Consider the following 17,968-nt stretch of genomic DNA (forward strand, 5'->3'; position numbering starts at 1 on the left):
TTGCAGGAAAACCTGCTCACCTGGTCGGAGACGAGAAATGAGAGGCGTTTCAGACATCAATTCCCAAAAGCAGCAGCTATGAGTCCAACAGGAGCGCCACCCGCCCCGCCGGTGGACGCTCGTGCTTCCAAGAAGCCGGTTGGACGACAAACGGGCGAGGAGCAATTTGAAGAACACAGCGCTCCTCAGCGTCATACCACAAGACTGAGAGGCCCCAGTGAGATTTGAACTCACGACCTCTGGTTTACAAGACCAGTGCTCTAACCGCTGAGCTATGGAGCCAGGCGCCAGGTCGCTCAGCGGAACTTGGCTGACTGGTTAACACTGGCTGAGTCAGAACGCTTGGGACACAGGTTCCAATCGACCCTCGCGTCACCGTCTGAACGGTTTGAACATTCTCCCCGTGGGTTTGCTCCGGCTGCTCCGTTTACAAAGAAGTGTAGCTTCTGCGGGATTGGCCACGCTTCATTGTCCCATTGTGTACGGTGATTGTGCGGGCTCGGTGGATTAGTCAGCATTCAATGTAGAATGATGCAGTGCGCGGAATGGGCCTGGGTAGATTGCTCTCTGCAGGTCGGTGTTGACGAGATAAGAATATATGAGATTGGTGACAGTGTGGAAACAGGCCCTTCAGCCCAACAAGTCCAAACTGTTTCCAAACTGGAGGGATTCTGTGCTCCTGTGATATCTGAGAATCACCGGGAGACATCATCGGTCAGCGATCTCAAACTGAAATCGGTGAACACACACGGCCCCGTTCTTTGCCTGCAGAACAAAGAAGTTTTTGGATTTCAACTGAACGCTGTAAGTGACAAAAGCAGAAGTTGCAGGAAAGCTCAACTTGACAAAAGTAGCAGCTCTCAGTCCAACAGGGTTATTCGGGAGCGCGTCGCGTACCTCTGGTGTTTGGGGGTGAAAACTCGCCCTTCCTCAGAAGCCGCTTGGACCATAAACAGGCGTTGAGCGATTCGAACATGGTACTCGTCAGTCGCATACCAAACATTGAAACTGACTGCGGGCTGGCCTGGCAAAGAGGATAAATGCGATGAGGCCCCAGTGAGATTTGAACTCACGCCCTCTGGTTTACGAGACCAGCGCTCTAACCGCTGAGCTATGGAGCCGGGCGAGCGGCCGCCGCGAACCTTTGGCTGATTGGGTAACAGCCCTCGCGTCACCGTCTGGACAGTTTGAACACTCTCTCTCCCCGTGCGCGCGTGGGTTTGCTCCGGCTGCTCCGGTTACAGAGATGTGCAGCTTCTGCGGGATTGGCCATGCTTCATTGTCCCATTGTGTACGGTGATTGTGCGGGCTCGATGGATTAGTCAGCATTCAATGTACAACGATGCAGTGTGCGGAATGGGTCTGGGTAGACTGCTCTCTGCAGGTCGGTGTTGACGAGATTAGAATAAATTAGATTGGCGACAGTGTGGAAACAGGCCCTTCAGCCCAACAAGTCCACATCAACCCACCCAGACCCGTTTCTCTCTGAATAATGTACCTACGACTAGGGGCAATTTAGAATGGCCAATTCACACGACTTGCACGTCTTTAGACAGTGGGAGCGAACCGGAGCAAACCCACGCAGACTCTGGGCGAATGTGCAAACACGACACAGACAGTCCCCTAAAGCTGGAATCGTGACTGCGTCCCTAGTGCTGTGAGGCAGCAGTGCGAACCACTGAGCGGCTAGTTGGGCGGAATGGCCTGTTTCCAAACTGGAGGGATTCTATGCTTCTGTGATAGCTGAGAATCACCGGGAGACATGATTGGGAATGGTCATTCGGTCGCTTGGAGTGACTGAGGTCAGCGATCTCAAACTTTAATCGGTTCAGCGATCTCAAACTTTAATCGGTGAACACACACAGCCCCGTTCTTTGCCTGCAGAAGAAAGAAGTTGCAGGAAAACCTGCTCACCTGGTCGGAGACGAGAAATGAGAGGCGTTTCAGACATCAATTCCCAAAAGCAGCAGCTATGAGTCCAACAGGAGCGCCACCCGCCCCGCCGGTGGACGCTCGTGCTTCCAAGAAGCCGGTTGGACGACAAACGGGCGAGGAGCAATTTGAAGAACACAGCGCTCCTCAGCGTCATACCACAAGACTGAGAGGCCCCAGTGAGATTTGAACTCACGATCTCTGGTTTACAAGACCAGTGCTCTAACCGCTGAGCTATGCAGCCAGGCGCCAGGTCGCTCAGCGGAACTTGGCTGACTGGTTAACACTGGCTGAGTCAGAACGCTTGGGACACAGGTTCCAATCGACCCTCGCGTCACCGTCTGAACGGTTTGAACATTCTCCCCGTGGGTTTGCTCCGGCTGCTCCGTTTACAAAGAAGTGTAGCTTCTGCGGGATTGGCCACGCTTCATTGTCCCATTGTGTACGGTGATTGTGCGGGCTCGGTGGATTAGTCAGCATTCAATGTAGAATGATGCAGTGCGCGGAATGGGCCTGGGTAGATTGCTCTCTGCAGGTCGGTGTTGACGAGATAAGAATATATGAGATTGGTGACAGTGTGGAAACAGGCCCTTCAGCCCAACAAGTCCAAACTGTTTCCAAACTGGAGGGATTCTGTGCTCCTGTGATATCTGAGAATCACCGGGAGACATCATCGGTCAGCGATCTCAAACTGAAATCGGTGAACACACACGGCCCCGTTCTTTGCCTGCAGAACAAAGAAGTTTTTGGATTTCAACTGAACGCTGTAAGTGACAAAAGCAGAAGTTGCAGGAAAGCTCAACTTGACAAAAGTAGCAGCTCTCAGTCCAACAGGGTTATTCGGGAGCGCGTCGCGTACCTCTGGTGTTTGGGGGTGAAAACTCGCCCTTCCTCAGAAGCCGCTTGGACCATAAACAGGCGTTGAGCGATTCGAACATGGTACTCGTCAGTCGCATACCAAACATTGAAACTGACTGCGGGCTGGCCTGGCAAAGAGGATAAATGCGATGAGGCCCCAGTGAGATTTGAACTCACGCCCTCTGGTTTACGAGACCAGCGCTCTAACCGCTGAGCTATGGAGCCGGGCGAGCGGCCGCCGCGAACCTTTGGCTGATTGGGTAACAGCCCTCGCGTCACCGTCTGGACAGTTTGAACACTCTCTCTCCCCGTGCGCGCGTGGGTTTGCTCCGGCTGCTCCGGTTACAGAGATGTGCAGCTTCTGCGGGATTGGCCATGCTTCATTGTCCCATTGTGTACGGTGATTGTGCGGGCTCGATGGATTAGTCAGCATTCAATGTACAACGATGCAGTGTGCGGAATGGGTCTGGGTAGACTGCTCTCTGCAGGTCGGTGTTGACGAGATTAGAATAAATTAGATTGGCGACAGTGTGGAAACAGGCCCTTCAGCCCAACAAGTCCACATCAACCCACCCAGACCCGTTTCTCTCTGAATAATGTACCTACGACTAGGGGCAATTTAGAATGGCCAATTCACACGACTTGCACGTCTTTAGACAGTGGGAGCGAACCGGAGCAAACCCACGCAGACTCTGGGCGAATGTGCAAACACGACACAGACAGTCCCCTAAAGCTGGAATCGTGACTGCGTCCCTAGTGCTGTGAGGCAGCAGTGCGAACCACTGAGCGGCTAGTTGGGCGGAATGGCCTGTTTCCAAACTGGAGGGATTCTATGCTTCTGTGATAGCTGGGAATCACCGGGAGACATGATTGGGAATGGTCATTCGGTCGCTTGGAGTGACTGAGGTCAGCGATCTCAAACTTTAATCGGTTCAGCGATCTCAAACTTTAATCGGTGAACACACACAGCCCCGTTCTTTGCCTGCAGAAGAAAGAAGTTGCAGGAAAACCTGCTCACCTGGTCGGAGACGAGAAATGAGAGGCGTTTCAGACATCAATTCCCAAAAGCAGCAGCTATGAGTCCAACAGGAGCGCCACCCGCCCCGCCGGTGGACGCTCGTGCTTCCAAGAAGCCGGTTGGACGACAAACGGGCGAGGAGCAATTTGAAGAACACAGCGCTCCTCAGCGTCATACCACAAGACTGAGAGGCCCCAGTGAGATTTGAACTCACGATCTCTGGTTTACAAGACCAGTGCTCTAACCGCTGAGCTATGCAGCCAGGCGCCAGGTCGCTCAGCGGAACTTGGCTGACTGGTTAACACTGGCTGAGTCAGAACGCTTGGGACACAGGTTCCAATCGACCCTCGCGTCACCGTCTGAACGGTTTGAACATTCTCCCCGTGGGTTTGCTCCGGCTGCTCCGTTTACAAAGAAGTGTAGCTTCTGCGGGATTGGCCACGCTTCATTGTCCCATTGTGTACGGTGATTGTGCGGGCTCGGTGGATTAGTCAGCATTCAATGTAGAATGATGCAGTGCGCGGAATGGGCCTGGGTAGATTGCTCTCTGCAGGTCGGTGTTGACGAGATAAGAATATATGAGATTGGTGACAGTGTGGAAACAGGCCCTTCAGCCCAACAAGTCCAAACTGTTTCCAAACTGGAGGGATTCTGTGCTCCTGTGATATCTGAGAATCACCGGGAGACATCATCGGTCAGCGATCTCAAACTGAAATCGGTGAACACACACGGCCCCGTTCTTTGCCTGCAGAACAAAGAAGTTTTTGGATTTCAACTGAACGCTGTAAGTGACAAAAGCAGAAGTTGCAGGAAAGCTCAACTTGACAAAAGTAGCAGCTCTCAGTCCAACAGGGTTATTCGGGAGCGCGTCGCGTACCTCTGGTGTTTGGGGGTGAAAACTCGCCCTTCCTCAGAAGCCGCTTGGACCATAAACAGGCGTTGAGCGATTCGAACATGGTACTCGTCAGTCGCATACCAAACATTGAAACTGACTGCGGGCTGGCCTGGCAAAGAGGATAAATGCGATGAGGCCCCAGTGAGATTTGAACTCACGCCCTCTGGTTTACGAGACCAGCGCTCTAACCGCTGAGCTATGGAGCCGGGCGAGCGGCCGCCGCGAACCTTTGGCTGATTGGGTAACAGCCCTCGCGTCACCGTCTGGACAGTTTGAACACTCTCTCTCCCCGTGCGCGCGTGGGTTTGCTCCGGCTGCTCCGGTTACAGAGATGTGCAGCTTCTGCGGGATTGGCCATGCTTCATTGTCCCATTGTGTACGGTGATTGTGCGGGCTCGATGGATTAGTCAGCATTCAATGTACAACGATGCAGTGTGCGGAATGGGTCTGGGTAGACTGCTCTCTGCAGGTCGGTGTTGACGAGATTAGAATAAATTAGATTGGCGACAGTGTGGAAACAGGCCCTTCAGCCCAACAAGTCCACATCAACCCACCCAGACCCGTTTCTCTCTGAATAATGTACCTACGACTAGGGGCAATTTAGAATGGCCAATTCACACGACTTGCACGTCTTTAGACAGTGGGAGCGAACCGGAGCAAACCCACGCAGACTCTGGGCGAATGTGCAAACACGACACAGACAGTCCCCTAAAGCTGGAATCGTGACTGCGTCCCTAGTGCTGTGAGGCAGCAGTGCGAACCACTGAGCGGCTAGTTGGGCGGAATGGCCTGTTTCCAAACTGGAGGGATTCTATGCTTCTGTGATAGCTGAGAATCACCGGGAGACATGATTGGGAATGGTCATTCGGTCGCTTGGAGTGACTGAGGTCAGCGATCTCAAACTTTAATCGGTTCAGCGATCTCAAACTTTAATCGGTGAACACACACAGCCCCGTTCTTTGCCTGCAGAAGAAAGAAGTTGCAGGAAAACCTGCTCACCTGGTCGGAGACGAGAAATGAGAGGCGTTTCAGACATCAATTCCCAAAAGCAGCAGCTATGAGTCCAACAGGAGCGCCACCCGCCCCGCCGGTGGACGCTCGTGCTTCCAAGAAGCCGGTTGGACGACAAACGGGCGAGGAGCAATTTGAAGAACACAGCGCTCCTCAGCGTCATACCACAAGACTGAGAGGCCCCAGTGAGATTTGAACTCACGACCTCTGGTTTACAAGACCAGTGCTCTAACCGCTGAGCTATGGAGCCAGGCGCCAGGTTGCTCAGCGGAACTTGGCTGACTGGTTAACACTGGCTGAGTCAGAACGCTTGGGACACAGGTTCCAATCGACCCTCGCGTCACCGTCTGAACGGTTTGAACATTCTCCCCGTGGGTTTGCTCCGGCTGCTCCGTTTACAAAGAAGTGTAGCTTCTGCGGGATTGGCCACGCTTCATTGTCCCATTGTGTACGGTGATTGTGCGGGCTCGGTGGATTAGTCAGCATTCAATGTAGAATGATGCAGTGCGCGGAATGGGCCTGGGTAGATTGCTCTCTGCAGGTCGGTGTTGACGAGATAAGAATATATGAGATTGGTGACAGTGTGGAAACAGGCCCTTCAGCCCAACAAGTCCAAACTGTTTCCAAACTGGAGGGATTCTGTGCTCCTGTGATATCTGAGAATCACCGGGAGACATCATCGGTCAGCGATCTCAAACTGAAATCGGTGAACACACACGGCCCCGTTCTTTGCCTGCAGAACAAAGAAGTTTTTGGATTTCAACTGAACGCTGTAAGTGACAAAAGCAGAAGTTGCAGGAAAGCTCAACTTGACAAAAGTAGCAGCTCTCAGTCCAACAGGGTTATTCGGGAGCGCGTCGCGTACCTCTGGTGTTTGGGGGTGAAAACTCGCCCTTCCTCAGAAGCCGCTTGGACCATAAACAGGCGTTGAGCGATTCGAACATGGTACTCGTCAGTCGCATACCAAACATTGAAACTGACTGCGGGCTGGCCTGGCAAAGAGGATAAATGCGATGAGGCCCCAGTGAGATTTGAACTCACGCCCTCTGGTTTACGAGACCAGCGCTCTAACCGCTGAGCTATGGAGCCGGGCGAGCGGCCGCCGCGAACCTTTGGCTGATTGGGTAACAGCCCTCGCGTCACCGTCTGGACAGTTTGAACACTCTCTCTCCCCGTGCGCGCGTGGGTTTGCTCCGGCTGCTCCGGTTACAGAGATGTGCAGCTTCTGCGGGATTGGCCATGCTTCATTGTCCCATTGTGTACGGTGATTGTGCGGGCTCGATGGATTAGTCAGCATTCAATGTACAACGATGCAGTGTGCGGAATGGGTCTGGGTAGACTGCTCTCTGCAGGTCGGTGTTGACGAGATTAGAATAAATTAGATTGGCGACAGTGTGGAAACAGGCCCTTCAGCCCAACAAGTCCACATCAACCCACCCAGACCCGTTTCTCTCTGAATAATGTACCTACGACTAGGGGCAATTTAGAATGGCCAATTCACACGACTTGCACGTCTTTAGACAGTGGGAGCGAACCGGAGCAAACCCACGCAGACTCTGGGCGAATGTGCAAACACGACACAGACAGTCCCCTAAAGCTGGAATCGTGACTGCGTCCCTAGTGCTGTGAGGCAGCAGTGCGAACCACTGAGCGGCTAGTTGGGCGGAATGGCCTGTTTCCAAACTGGAGGGATTCTATGCTTCTGTGATAGCTGAGAATCACCGGGAGACATGATTGGGAATGGTCATTCGGTCGCTTGGAGTGACTGAGGTCAGCGATCTCAAACTTTAATCGGTGAACACACACAGCCCCGTTCTTTGCCTGCAGAAGAAAGAAGTTGCAGGAAAACCTGCTCACCTGGTCGGAGACGAGAAATGAGAGGCGTTTCAGACATCAATTCCCAAAAGCAGCAGCTATGAGTCCAACAGGAGCGCCACCCGCCCCGCCGGTGGACGCTCGTGCTTCCAAGAAGCCGGTTGGACGACAAACGGGCGAGGAGCAATTTGAAGAACACAGCGCTCCTCAGCGTCATACCACAAGACTGAGAGGCCCCAGTGAGATTTGAACTCACGACCTCTGGTTTACAAGACCAGTGCTCTAACCGCTGAGCTATGCAGCCAGGCGCCAGGTCGCTCAGCGGAACTTGGCTGACTGGTTAACACTGGCTGAGTCAGAACGCTTGGGACACAGGTTCCAATCGACCCTCGCGTCACCGTCTGAACGGTTTGAACATTCTCCCCGTGGGTTTGCTCCGGCTGCTCCGTTTACAAAGAAGTGTAGCTTCTGCGGGATTGGCCACGCTTCATTGTCCCATTGTGTACGGTGATTGTGCGGGCTCGGTGGATTAGTCAGCATTCAATGTAGAATGATGCAGTGCGCGGAATGGGCCTGGGTAGATTGCTCTCTGCAGGTCGGTGTTGACGAGATAAGAATATATGAGATTGGTGACAGTGTGGAAACAGGCCCTTCAGCCCAACAAGTCCAAACTGTTTCCAAACTGGAGGGATTCTGTGCTCCTGTGATATCTGAGAATCACCGGGAGACATCATCGGTCAGCGATCTCAAACTGAAATCGGTGAACACACACGGCCCCGTTCTTTGCCTGCAGAACAAAGAAGTTTTTGGATTTCAACTGAACGCTGTAAGTGACAAAAGCAGAAGTTGCAGGAAAGCTCAACTTGACAAAAGTAGCAGCTCTCAGTCCAACAGGGTTATTCGGGAGCGCGTCGCGTACCTCTGGTGTTTGGGGGTGAAAACTCGCCCTTCCTCAGAAGCCGCTTGGACCATAAACAGGCGTTGAGCGATTCGAACATGGTACTCGTCAGTCGCATACCAAACATTGAAACTGACTGCGGGCTGGCCTGGCAAAGAGGATAAATGCGATGAGGCCCCAGTGAGATTTGAACTCACGCCCTCTGGTTTACGAGACCAGCGCTCTAACCGCTGAGCTATGGAGCCGGGCGAGCGGCCGCCGCGAACCTTTGGCTGATTGGGTAACAGCCCTCGCGTCACCGTCTGGACAGTTTGAACACTCTCTCTCCCCGTGCGCGCGTGGGTTTGCTCCGGCTGCTCCGGTTACAGAGATGTGCAGCTTCTGCGGGATTGGCCATGCTTCATTGTCCCATTGTGTACGGTGATTGTGCGGGCTCGATGGATTAGTCAGCATTCAATGTACAACGATGCAGTGTGCGGAATGGGTCTGGGTAGACTGCTCTCTGCAGGTCGGTGTTGACGAGATTAGAATAAATTAGATTGGCGACAGTGTGGAAACAGGCCCTTCAGCCCAACAAGTCCACATCAACCCACCCAGACCCGTTTCTCTCTGAATAATGTACCTACGACTAGGGGCAATTTAGAATGGCCAATTCACACGACTTGCACGTCTTTAGACAGTGGGAGCGAACCGGAGCAAACCCACGCAGACTCTGGGCGAATGTGCAAACACGACACAGACAGTCCCCTAAAGCTGGAATCGTGACTGCGTCCCTAGTGCTGTGAGGCAGCAGTGCGAACCACTGAGCGGCTAGTTGGGCGGAATGGCCTGTTTCCAAACTGGAGGGATTCTATGCTTCTGTGATAGCTGAGAATCACCGGGAGACATGATTGGGAATGGTCATTCGGTCGCTTGGAGTGACTGAGGTCAGCGATCTCAAACTTTAATCGGTTCAGCGATCTCAAACTTTAATCGGTGAACACACACAGCCCCGTTCTTTGCCTGCAGAAGAAAGAAGTTGCAGGAAAACCTGCTCACCTGGTCGGAGACGAGAAATGAGAGGCGTTTCAGACATCAATTCCCAAAAGCAGCAGCTATGAGTCCAACAGGAGCGCCACCCGCCCCGCCGGTGGACGCTCGTGCTTCCAAGAAGCCGGTTGGACGACAAACGGGCGAGGAGCAATTTGAAGAACACAGCGCTCCTCAGCGTCATACCACAAGACTGAGAGGCCCCAGTGAGATTTGAACTCACGACCTCTGGTTTACAAGACCAGTGCTCTAACCGCTGAGCTATGGAGCCAGGCGCCAGGTTGCTCAGCGGAACTTGGCTGACTGGTTAACACTGGCTGAGTCAGAACGCTTGGGACACAGGTTCCAATCGACCCTCGCGTCACCGTCTGAACGGTTTGAACATTCTCCCCGTGGGTTTGCTCCGGCTGCTCCGTTTACAAAGAAGTGTAGCTTCTGCGGGATTGGCCACGCTTCATTGTCCCATTGTGTACGGTGATTGTGCGGGCTCGGTGGATTAGTCAGCATTCAATGTAGAATGATGCAGTGCGCGGAATGGGCCTGGGTAGATTGCTCTCTGCAGGTCGGTGTTGACGAGATAAGAATATATGAGATTGGTGACAGTGTGGAAACAGGCCCTTCAGCCCAACAAGTCCAAACTGTTTCCAAACTGGAGGGATTCTGTGCTCCTGTGATATCTGAGAATCACCGGGAGACATCATCGGTCAGCGATCTCAAACTGAAATCGGTGAACACACACGGCCCCGTTCTTTGCCTGCAGAACAAAGAAGTTTTTGGATTTCAACTGAACGCTGTAAGTGACAAAAGCAGAAGTTGCAGGAAAGCTCAACTTGACAAAAGTAGCAGCTCTCAGTCCAACAGGGTTATTCGGGAGCGCGTCGCGTACCTCTGGTGTTTGGGGGTGAAAACTCGCCCTTCCTCAGAAGCCGCTTGGACCATAAACAGGCGTTGAGCGATTCGAACATGGTACTCGTCAGTCGCATACCAAACATTGAAACTGACTGCGGGCTGGCCTGGCAAAGAGGATAAATGCGATGAGGCCCCAGTGAGATTTGAACTCACGCCCTCTGGTTTACGAGACCAGCGCTCTAACCGCTGAGCTATGGAGCCGGGCGAGCGGCCGCCGCGAACCTTTGGCTGATTGGGTAACAGCCCTCGCGTCACCGTCTGGACAGTTTGAACACTCTCTCTCCCCGTGCGCGCGTGGGTTTGCTCCGGCTGCTCCGGTTACAGAGATGTGCAGCTTCTGCGGGATTGGCCATGCTTCATTGTCCCATTGTGTACGGTGATTGTGCGGGCTCGATGGATTAGTCAGCATTCAATGTACAACGATGCAGTGTGCGGAATGGGTCTGGGTAGACTGCTCTCTGCAGGTCGGTGTTGACGAGATTAGAATAAATTAGATTGGCGACAGTGTGGAAACAGGCCCTTCAGCCCAACAAGTCCACATCAACCCACCCAGACCCGTTTCTCTCTGAATAATGTACCTACGACTAGGGGCAATTTAGAATGGCCAATTCACACGACTTGCACGTCTTTAGACAGTGGGAGCGAACCGGAGCAAACCCACGCAGACTCTGGGCGAATGTGCAAACACGACACAGACAGTCCCCTAAAGCTGGAATCGTGACTGCGTCCCTAGTGCTGTGAGGCAGCAGTGCGAACCACTGAGCGGCTAGTTGGGCGGAATGGCCTGTTTCCAAACTGGAGGGATTCTATGCTTCTGTGATAGCTGAGAATCACCGGGAGACATGATTGGGAATGGTCATTCGGTCGCTTGGAGTGACTGAGGTCAGCGATCTCAAACTTTAATCGGTGAACACACACAGCCCCGTTCTTTGCCTGCAGAAGAAAGAAGTTGCAGGAAAACCTGCTCACCTGGTCGGAGACGAGAAATGAGAGGCGTTTCAGACATCAATTCCCAAAAGCAGCAGCTATGAGTCCAACAGGAGCGCCACCCGCCCCGCCGGTGGACGCTCGTGCTTCCAAGAAGCCGGTTGGACGACAAACGGGCGAGGAGCAATTTGAAGAACACAGCGCTCCTCAGCGTCATACCACAAGACTGAGAGGCCCCAGTGAGATTTGAACTCACGACCTCTGGTTTACAAGACCAGTGCTCTAACCGCTGAGCTATGGAGCCAGGCGCCAGGTTGCTCAGCGGAACTTGGCTGACTGGTTAACACTGGCTGAGTCAGAACGCTTGGGACACAGGTTCCAATCGACCCTCGCGTCACCGTCTGAACGGTTTGAACATTCTCCCCGTGGGTTTGCTCCGGCTGCTCCGTTTACAAAGAAGTGTAGCTTCTGCGGGATTGGCCACGCTTCATTGTCCCATTGTGTACGGTGATTGTGCGGGCTCGGTGGATTAGTCAGCATTCAATGTAGAATGATGCAGTGCGCGGAATGGGCCTGGGTAGATTGCTCTCTGCAGGTCGGTGTTGACGAGATAAGAATATATGAGATTGGTGACAGTGTGGAAACAGGCCCTTCAGCCCAACAAGTCCAAACTGTTTCCAAACTGGAGGGATTCTGTGCTCCTGTGATATCTGAGAATCACCGGGAGACATCATCGGTCAGCGATCTCAAACTGAAATCGGTGAACACACACGGCCCCGTTCTTTGCCTGCAGAACAAAGAAGTTTTTGGATTTCAACTGAACGCTGTAAGTGACAAAAGCAGAAGTTGCAGGAAAGCTCAACTTGACAAAAGTAGCAGCTCTCAGTCCAACAGGGTTATTCGGGAGCGCGTCGCGTACCTCTGGTGTTTGGGGGTGAAAACTCGCCCTTCCTCAGAAGCCGCTTGGACCATAAACAGGCGTTGAGCGATTCGAACATGGTACTCGTCAGTCGCATACCAAACATTGAAACTGACTGCGGGCTGGCCTGGCAAAGAGGATAAATGCGATGAGGCCCCAGTGAGATTTGAACTCACGCCCTCTGGTTTACGAGACCAGCGCTCTAACCGCTGAGCTATGGAGCCGGGCGAGCGGCCGCCGCGAACCTTTGGCTGATTGGGTAACAGCCCTCGCGTCACCGTCTGGACAGTTTGAACACTCTCTCTCCCCGTGCGCGCGTGGGTTTGCTCCGGCTGCTCCGGTTACAGAGATGTGCAGCTTCTGCGGGATTGGCCATGCTTCATTGTCCCATTGTGTACGGTGATTGTGCGGGCTCGATGGATTAGTCAGCATTCAATGTACAACGATGCAGTGTGCGGAATGGGTCTGGGTAGACTGCTCTCTGCAGGTCGGTGTTGACGAGATTAGAATAAATTAGATTGGCGACAGTGTGGAAACAGGCCCTTCAGCCCAACAAGTCCACATCAACCCACCCAGACCCGTTTCTCTCTGAATAATGTACCTACGACTAGGGGCAATTTAGAATGGCCAATTCACACGACTTGCACGTCTTTAGACAGTGGGAGCGAACCGGAGCAAACCCACGCAGACTCTGGGCGAATGTGCAAACACGACACAGACAGTCCCCTAAAGCTGGAATCGTGACTGCGTCCCTAGTGCTGTGAGGCAGCAGTGCGAACCACTGAGCGGCTAGTTGGGCGGAATGGCCTGTTTCCAAACTGGAGGGATTCTATGCTTCTGTGATAGCTGAGAATCACCGGGAGACATGATTGGGAATGGTCATTCGGTCGCTTGGAGTGACTGAGGTCAGCGATCTCAAACTTTAATCGGTGAACACACACAGCCCCGTTCTTTGCCTGCAGAAGAAAGAAGTTGCAGGAAAACCTGCTCACCTGGTCGGAGACGAGAAATGAGAGGCGTTTCAGACATCAATTCCCAAAAGCAGCAGCTATGAGTCCAACAGGAGCGCCACCCGCCCCGCCGGTGGACGCTCGTGCTTCCAAGAAGCCGGTTGGACGACAAACGGGCGAGGAGCAATTTGAAGAACACAGCGCTCCTCAGCGTCATACCACAAGACTGAGAGGCCCCAGTGAGATTTGAACTCACGACCTCTGGTTTACAAGACCAGTGCTCTAACCGCTGAGCTATGCAGCCAGGCGCCAGGTCGCTCAGCGGAACTTGGCTGACTGGTTAACACTGGCTGAGTCAGAACGCTTGGGACACAGGTTCCAATCGACCCTCGCGTCACCGTCTGAACGGTTTGAACATTCTCCCCGTGGGTTTGCTCCGGCTGCTCCGTTTACAAAGAAGTGTAGCTTCTGCGGGATTGGCCACGCTTCATTGTCCCATTGTGTACGGTGATTGTGCGGGCTCGGTGGATTAGTCAGCATTCAATGTAGAATGATGCAGTGCGCGGAATGGGCCTGGGTAGATTGCTCTCTGCAGGTCGGTGTTGACGAGATAAGAATATATGAGATTGGTGACAGTGTGGAAACAGGCCCTTCAGCCCAACAAGTCCAAACTGTTTCCAAACTGGAGGGATTCTGTGCTCCTGTGATATCTGAGAATCACCGGGAGACATCATCGGTCAGCGATCTCAAACTGAAATCGGTGAACACACACGGCCCCGTTCTTTGCCTGCAGAACAAAGAAGTTTTTGGATTTCAACTGAACGCTGTAAGTGACAAAAGCAGAAGTTGCAGGAAAGCTCAACTTGACAAAAGTAGCAGCTCTCAGTCCAACAGGGTTATTCGGGAGCGCGTCGCGTACCTCTGGTGTTTGGGGGTGAAAACTCGCCCTTCCTCAGAAGCCGCTTGGACCATAAACAGGCGTTGAGCGATTCGAACATGGTACTCGTCAGTCGCATACCAAACATTGAAACTGACTGCGGGCTGGCCTGGCAAAGAGGATAAATGCGATGAGGCCCCAGTGAGATTTGAACTCACGCCCTCTGGTTTACGAGACCAGCGCTCTAACCGCTGAGCTATGGAGCCGGGCGAGCGGCCGCCGCGAACCTTTGGCTGATTGGGTAACAGCCCTCGCGTCACCGTCTGGACAGTTTGAACACTCTCTCTCCCCGTGCGCGCGTGGGTTTGCTCCGGCTGCTCCGGTTACAGAGATGTGCAGCTTCTGCGGGATTGGCCATGCTTCATTGTCCCATTGTGTACGGTGATTGTGCGGGCTCGATGGATTAGTCAGCATTCAATGTACAACGATGCAGTGTGCGGAATGGGTCTGGGTAGACTGCTCTCTGCAGGTCGGTGTTGACGAGATTAGAATAAATTAGATTGGCGACAGTGTGGAAACAGGCCCTTCAGCCCAACAAGTCCACATCAACCCACCCAGACCCGTTTCTCTCTGAATAATGTACCTACGACTAGGGGCAATTTAGAATGGCCAATTCACACGACTTGCACGTCTTTAGACAGTGGGAGCGAACCGGAGCAAACCCACGCAGACTCTGGGCGAATGTGCAAACACGACACAGACAGTCCCCTAAAGCTGGAATCGTGACTGCGTCCCTAGTGCTGTGAGGCAGCAGTGCGAACCACTGAGCGGCTAGTTGGGCGGAATGGCCTGTTTCCAAACTGGAGGGATTCTATGCTTCTGTGATAGCTGAGAATCACCGGGAGACATGATTGGGAATGGTCATTCGGTCGCTTGGAGTGACTGAGGTCAGCGATCTCAAACTTTAATCGGTTCAGCGATCTCAAACTTTAATCGGTGAACACACACAGCCCCGTTCTTTGCCTGCAGAAGAAAGAAGTTGCAGGAAAACCTGCTCACCTGGTCGGAGACGAGAAATGAGAGGCGTTTCAGACATCAATTCCCAAAAGCAGCAGCTATGAGTCCAACAGGAGCGCCACCCGCCCCGCCGGTGGACGCTCGTGCTTCCAAGAAGCCGGTTGGACGACAAACGGGCGAGGAGCAATTTGAAGAACACAGCGCTCCTCAGCGTCATACCACAAGACTGAGAGGCCCCAGTGAGATTTGAACTCACGACCTCTGGTTTACAAGACCAGTGCTCTAACCGCTGAGCTATGGAGCCAGGCGCCAGGTTGCTCAGCGGAACTTGGCTGACTGGTTAACACTGGCTGAGTCAGAACGCTTGGGACACAGGTTCCAATCGACCCTCGCGTCACCGTCTGAACGGTTTGAACATTCTCCCCGTGGGTTTGCTCCGGCTGCTCCGTTTACAAAGAAGTGTAGCTTCTGCGGGATTGGCCACGCTTCATTGTCCCATTGTGTACGGTGATTGTGCGGGCTCGGTGGATTAGTCAGCATTCAATGTAGAATGATGCAGTGCGCGGAATGGGTCTGGGTAGACTGCTCTCTGCAGGTCGGTGTTGACGAGATTAGAATAAATTAGATTGGCGACAGTGTGGAAACAGGCCCTTCAGCCCAACAAGTCCACATCAACCCACCCAGACCCGTTTCTCTCTGAATAATGTACCTACGACTAGGGGCAATTTAGAATGGCCAATTCACACGACTTGCACGTCTTTAGACAGTGGGAGCGAACCGGAGCAAACCCACGCAGACTCTGGGCGAATGTGCAAACACGACACAGACAGTCCCCTAAAGCTGGAATCGTGACTGCGTCCCTAGTGCTGTGAGGCAGCAGTGCGAACCACTGAGCGGCTAGTTGGGCGGAATGGCCTGTTTCCAAACTGGAGGGATTCTATGCTTCTGTGATAGCTGAGAATCACCGGGAGACATGATTGGGAATGGTCATTCGGTCGCTTGGAGTGACTGAGGTCAGCGATCTCAAACTTTAATCGGTTCAGCGATCTCAAACTTTAATCGGTGAACACACACAGCCCCGTTCTTTGCCTGCAGAAGAAAGAAGTTGCAGGAAAACCTGCTCACCTGGTCGGAGACGAGAAATGAGAGGCGTTTCAGACATCAATTCCCAAAAGCAGCAGCTATGAGTCCAACAGGAGCGCCACCCGCCCCGCCGGTGGACGCTCGTGCTTCCAAGAAGCCGGTTGGACGACAAACGGGCGAGGAGCAATTTGAAGAACACAGCGCTCCTCAGCGTCATACCACAAGACTGAGAGGCCCCAGTGAGATTTGAACTCACGACCTCTGGTTTACAAGACCAGTGCTCTAACCGCTGAGCTATGGAGCCAGGCGCCAGGTTGCTCAGCGGAACTTGGCTGACTGGTTAACACTGGCTGAGTCAGAACGCTTGGGACACAGGTTCCAATCGACCCTCGCGTCACCGTCTGAACGGTTTGAACATTCTCCCCGTGGGTTTGCTCCGGCTGCTCCGTTTACAAAGAAGTGTAGCTTCTGCGGGATTGGCCACGCTTCATTGTCCCATTGTGTACGGTGATTGTGCGGGCTCGGTGGATTAGTCAGCATTCAATGTAGAATGATGCAGTGCGCGGAATGGGCCTGGGTAGATTGCTCTCTGCAGGTCGGTGTTGACGAGATAAGAATATATGAGATTGGTGACAGTGTGGAAACAGGCCCTTCAGCCCAACAAGTCCAAACTGTTTCCAAACTGGAGGGATTCTGTGCTCCTGTGATATCTGAGAATCACCGGGAGACATCATCGGTCAGCGATCTCAAACTGAAATCGGTGAACACACACGGCCCCGTTCTTTGCCTGCAGAACAAAGAAGTTTTTGGATTTCAACTGAACGCTGTAAGTGACAAAAGCAGAAGTTGCAGGAAAGCTCAACTTGACAAAAGTAGCAGCTCTCAGTCCAACAGGGTTATTCGGGAGCGCGTCGCGTACCTCTGGTGTTTGGGGGTGAAAACTCGCCCTTCCTCAGAAGCCGCTTGGACCATAAACAGGCGTTGAGCGATTCGAACATGGTACTCGTCAGTCGCATACCAAACATTGAAACTGACTGCGGGCTGGCCTGGCAAAGAGGATAAATGCGATGAGGCCCCAGTGAGATTTGAACTCACGCCCTCTGGTTTACGAGACCAGCGCTCTAACCGCTGAGCTATGGAGCCGGGCGAGCGGCCGCCGCGAACCTTTGGCTGATTGGGTAACAGCCCTCGCGTCACCGTCTGGACAGTTTGAACACTCTCTCTCCCCGTGCGCGCGTGGGTTTGCTCCGGCTGCTCCGGTTACAGAGATGTGCAGCTTCTGCGGGATTGGCCATGCTTCATTGTCCCATTGTGTACGGTGATTGTGCGGGCTCGATGGATTAGTCAGCATTCAATGTACAACGATGCAGTGTGCGGAATGGGTCTGGGTAGACTGCTCTCTGCAGGTCGGTGTTGACGAGATTAGAATAAATTAGATTGGCGACAGTGTGGAAACAGGCCCTTCAGCCCAACAAGTCCACATCAACCCACCCAGACCCGTTTCTCTCTGAATAATGTACCTACGACTAGGGGCAATTTAGAATGGCCAATTCACACGACTTGCACGTCTTTAGACAGTGGGAGCGAACCGGAGCAAACCCACGCAGACTCTGGGCGAATGTGCAAACACGACACAGACAGTCCCCTAAAGCTGGAATCGTGACTGCGTCCCTAGTGCTGTGAGGCAGCAGTGCGAACCACTGAGCGGCTAGTTGGGCGGAATGGCCTGTTTCCAAACTGGAGGGATTCTATGCTTCTGTGATAGCTGAGAATCACCGGGAGACATGATTGGGAATGGTCATTCGGTCGCTTGGAGTGACTGAGGTCAGC

General features: G+C 53.2%; 15 non-coding genes across 15 annotated transcripts; all 15 read right to left on the minus strand.

The window, feature by feature from the left end:
* Positions 1–209: 209 nt before the first annotated feature.
* trnat-ugu (transfer RNA threonine (anticodon UGU)) lies at positions 210–282 on the minus strand. The gene has a single exon. It is a non-coding gene; the product is annotated as a tRNA-Thr (tRNA).
* A 766-nt stretch (positions 283–1,048) lies between these two features.
* trnat-cgu (transfer RNA threonine (anticodon CGU)) lies at positions 1,049–1,121 on the minus strand. Its single transcript has one exon. It is a non-coding gene; the product is annotated as a tRNA-Thr (tRNA).
* Positions 1,122–2,942: 1,821 nt separating this feature from the next.
* Positions 2,943–3,015, minus strand: trnat-cgu (transfer RNA threonine (anticodon CGU)). The gene has a single exon. It is a non-coding gene; the product is annotated as a tRNA-Thr (tRNA).
* A 1,821-nt stretch (positions 3,016–4,836) lies between these two features.
* Positions 4,837–4,909, minus strand: trnat-cgu (transfer RNA threonine (anticodon CGU)). Its single transcript has one exon. It is a non-coding gene; the product is annotated as a tRNA-Thr (tRNA).
* Positions 4,910–5,891: 982 nt separating this feature from the next.
* On the minus strand, positions 5,892–5,964 carry trnat-ugu (transfer RNA threonine (anticodon UGU)). Its single transcript has one exon. It is a non-coding gene; the product is annotated as a tRNA-Thr (tRNA).
* A 766-nt stretch (positions 5,965–6,730) lies between these two features.
* Positions 6,731–6,803, minus strand: trnat-cgu (transfer RNA threonine (anticodon CGU)). The gene has a single exon. It is a non-coding gene; the product is annotated as a tRNA-Thr (tRNA).
* Positions 6,804–8,599: 1,796 nt separating this feature from the next.
* Positions 8,600–8,672, minus strand: trnat-cgu (transfer RNA threonine (anticodon CGU)). The gene has a single exon. It is a non-coding gene; the product is annotated as a tRNA-Thr (tRNA).
* A 982-nt stretch (positions 8,673–9,654) lies between these two features.
* On the minus strand, positions 9,655–9,727 carry trnat-ugu (transfer RNA threonine (anticodon UGU)). The gene has a single exon. It is a non-coding gene; the product is annotated as a tRNA-Thr (tRNA).
* Positions 9,728–10,493: 766 nt separating this feature from the next.
* On the minus strand, positions 10,494–10,566 carry trnat-cgu (transfer RNA threonine (anticodon CGU)). The gene has a single exon. It is a non-coding gene; the product is annotated as a tRNA-Thr (tRNA).
* Positions 10,567–11,523: 957 nt separating this feature from the next.
* On the minus strand, positions 11,524–11,596 carry trnat-ugu (transfer RNA threonine (anticodon UGU)). Its single transcript has one exon. It is a non-coding gene; the product is annotated as a tRNA-Thr (tRNA).
* Positions 11,597–12,362: 766 nt separating this feature from the next.
* On the minus strand, positions 12,363–12,435 carry trnat-cgu (transfer RNA threonine (anticodon CGU)). Its single transcript has one exon. It is a non-coding gene; the product is annotated as a tRNA-Thr (tRNA).
* Positions 12,436–14,231: 1,796 nt separating this feature from the next.
* trnat-cgu (transfer RNA threonine (anticodon CGU)) lies at positions 14,232–14,304 on the minus strand. The gene has a single exon. It is a non-coding gene; the product is annotated as a tRNA-Thr (tRNA).
* Positions 14,305–15,286: 982 nt separating this feature from the next.
* trnat-ugu (transfer RNA threonine (anticodon UGU)) lies at positions 15,287–15,359 on the minus strand. The gene has a single exon. It is a non-coding gene; the product is annotated as a tRNA-Thr (tRNA).
* Positions 15,360–16,369: 1,010 nt separating this feature from the next.
* Positions 16,370–16,442, minus strand: trnat-ugu (transfer RNA threonine (anticodon UGU)). Its single transcript has one exon. It is a non-coding gene; the product is annotated as a tRNA-Thr (tRNA).
* Positions 16,443–17,208: 766 nt separating this feature from the next.
* On the minus strand, positions 17,209–17,281 carry trnat-cgu (transfer RNA threonine (anticodon CGU)). The gene has a single exon. It is a non-coding gene; the product is annotated as a tRNA-Thr (tRNA).
* Positions 17,282–17,968: the final 687 nt, after the last annotated feature.

Source organism: Hemiscyllium ocellatum, unplaced genomic scaffold (genome assembly GCF_020745735.1).
Source record: "Hemiscyllium ocellatum isolate sHemOce1 unplaced genomic scaffold, sHemOce1.pat.X.cur. scaffold_2578_pat_ctg1, whole genome shotgun sequence".
NCBI classification, from domain to species: domain Eukaryota; kingdom Metazoa; phylum Chordata; class Chondrichthyes; order Orectolobiformes; family Hemiscylliidae; genus Hemiscyllium; species Hemiscyllium ocellatum.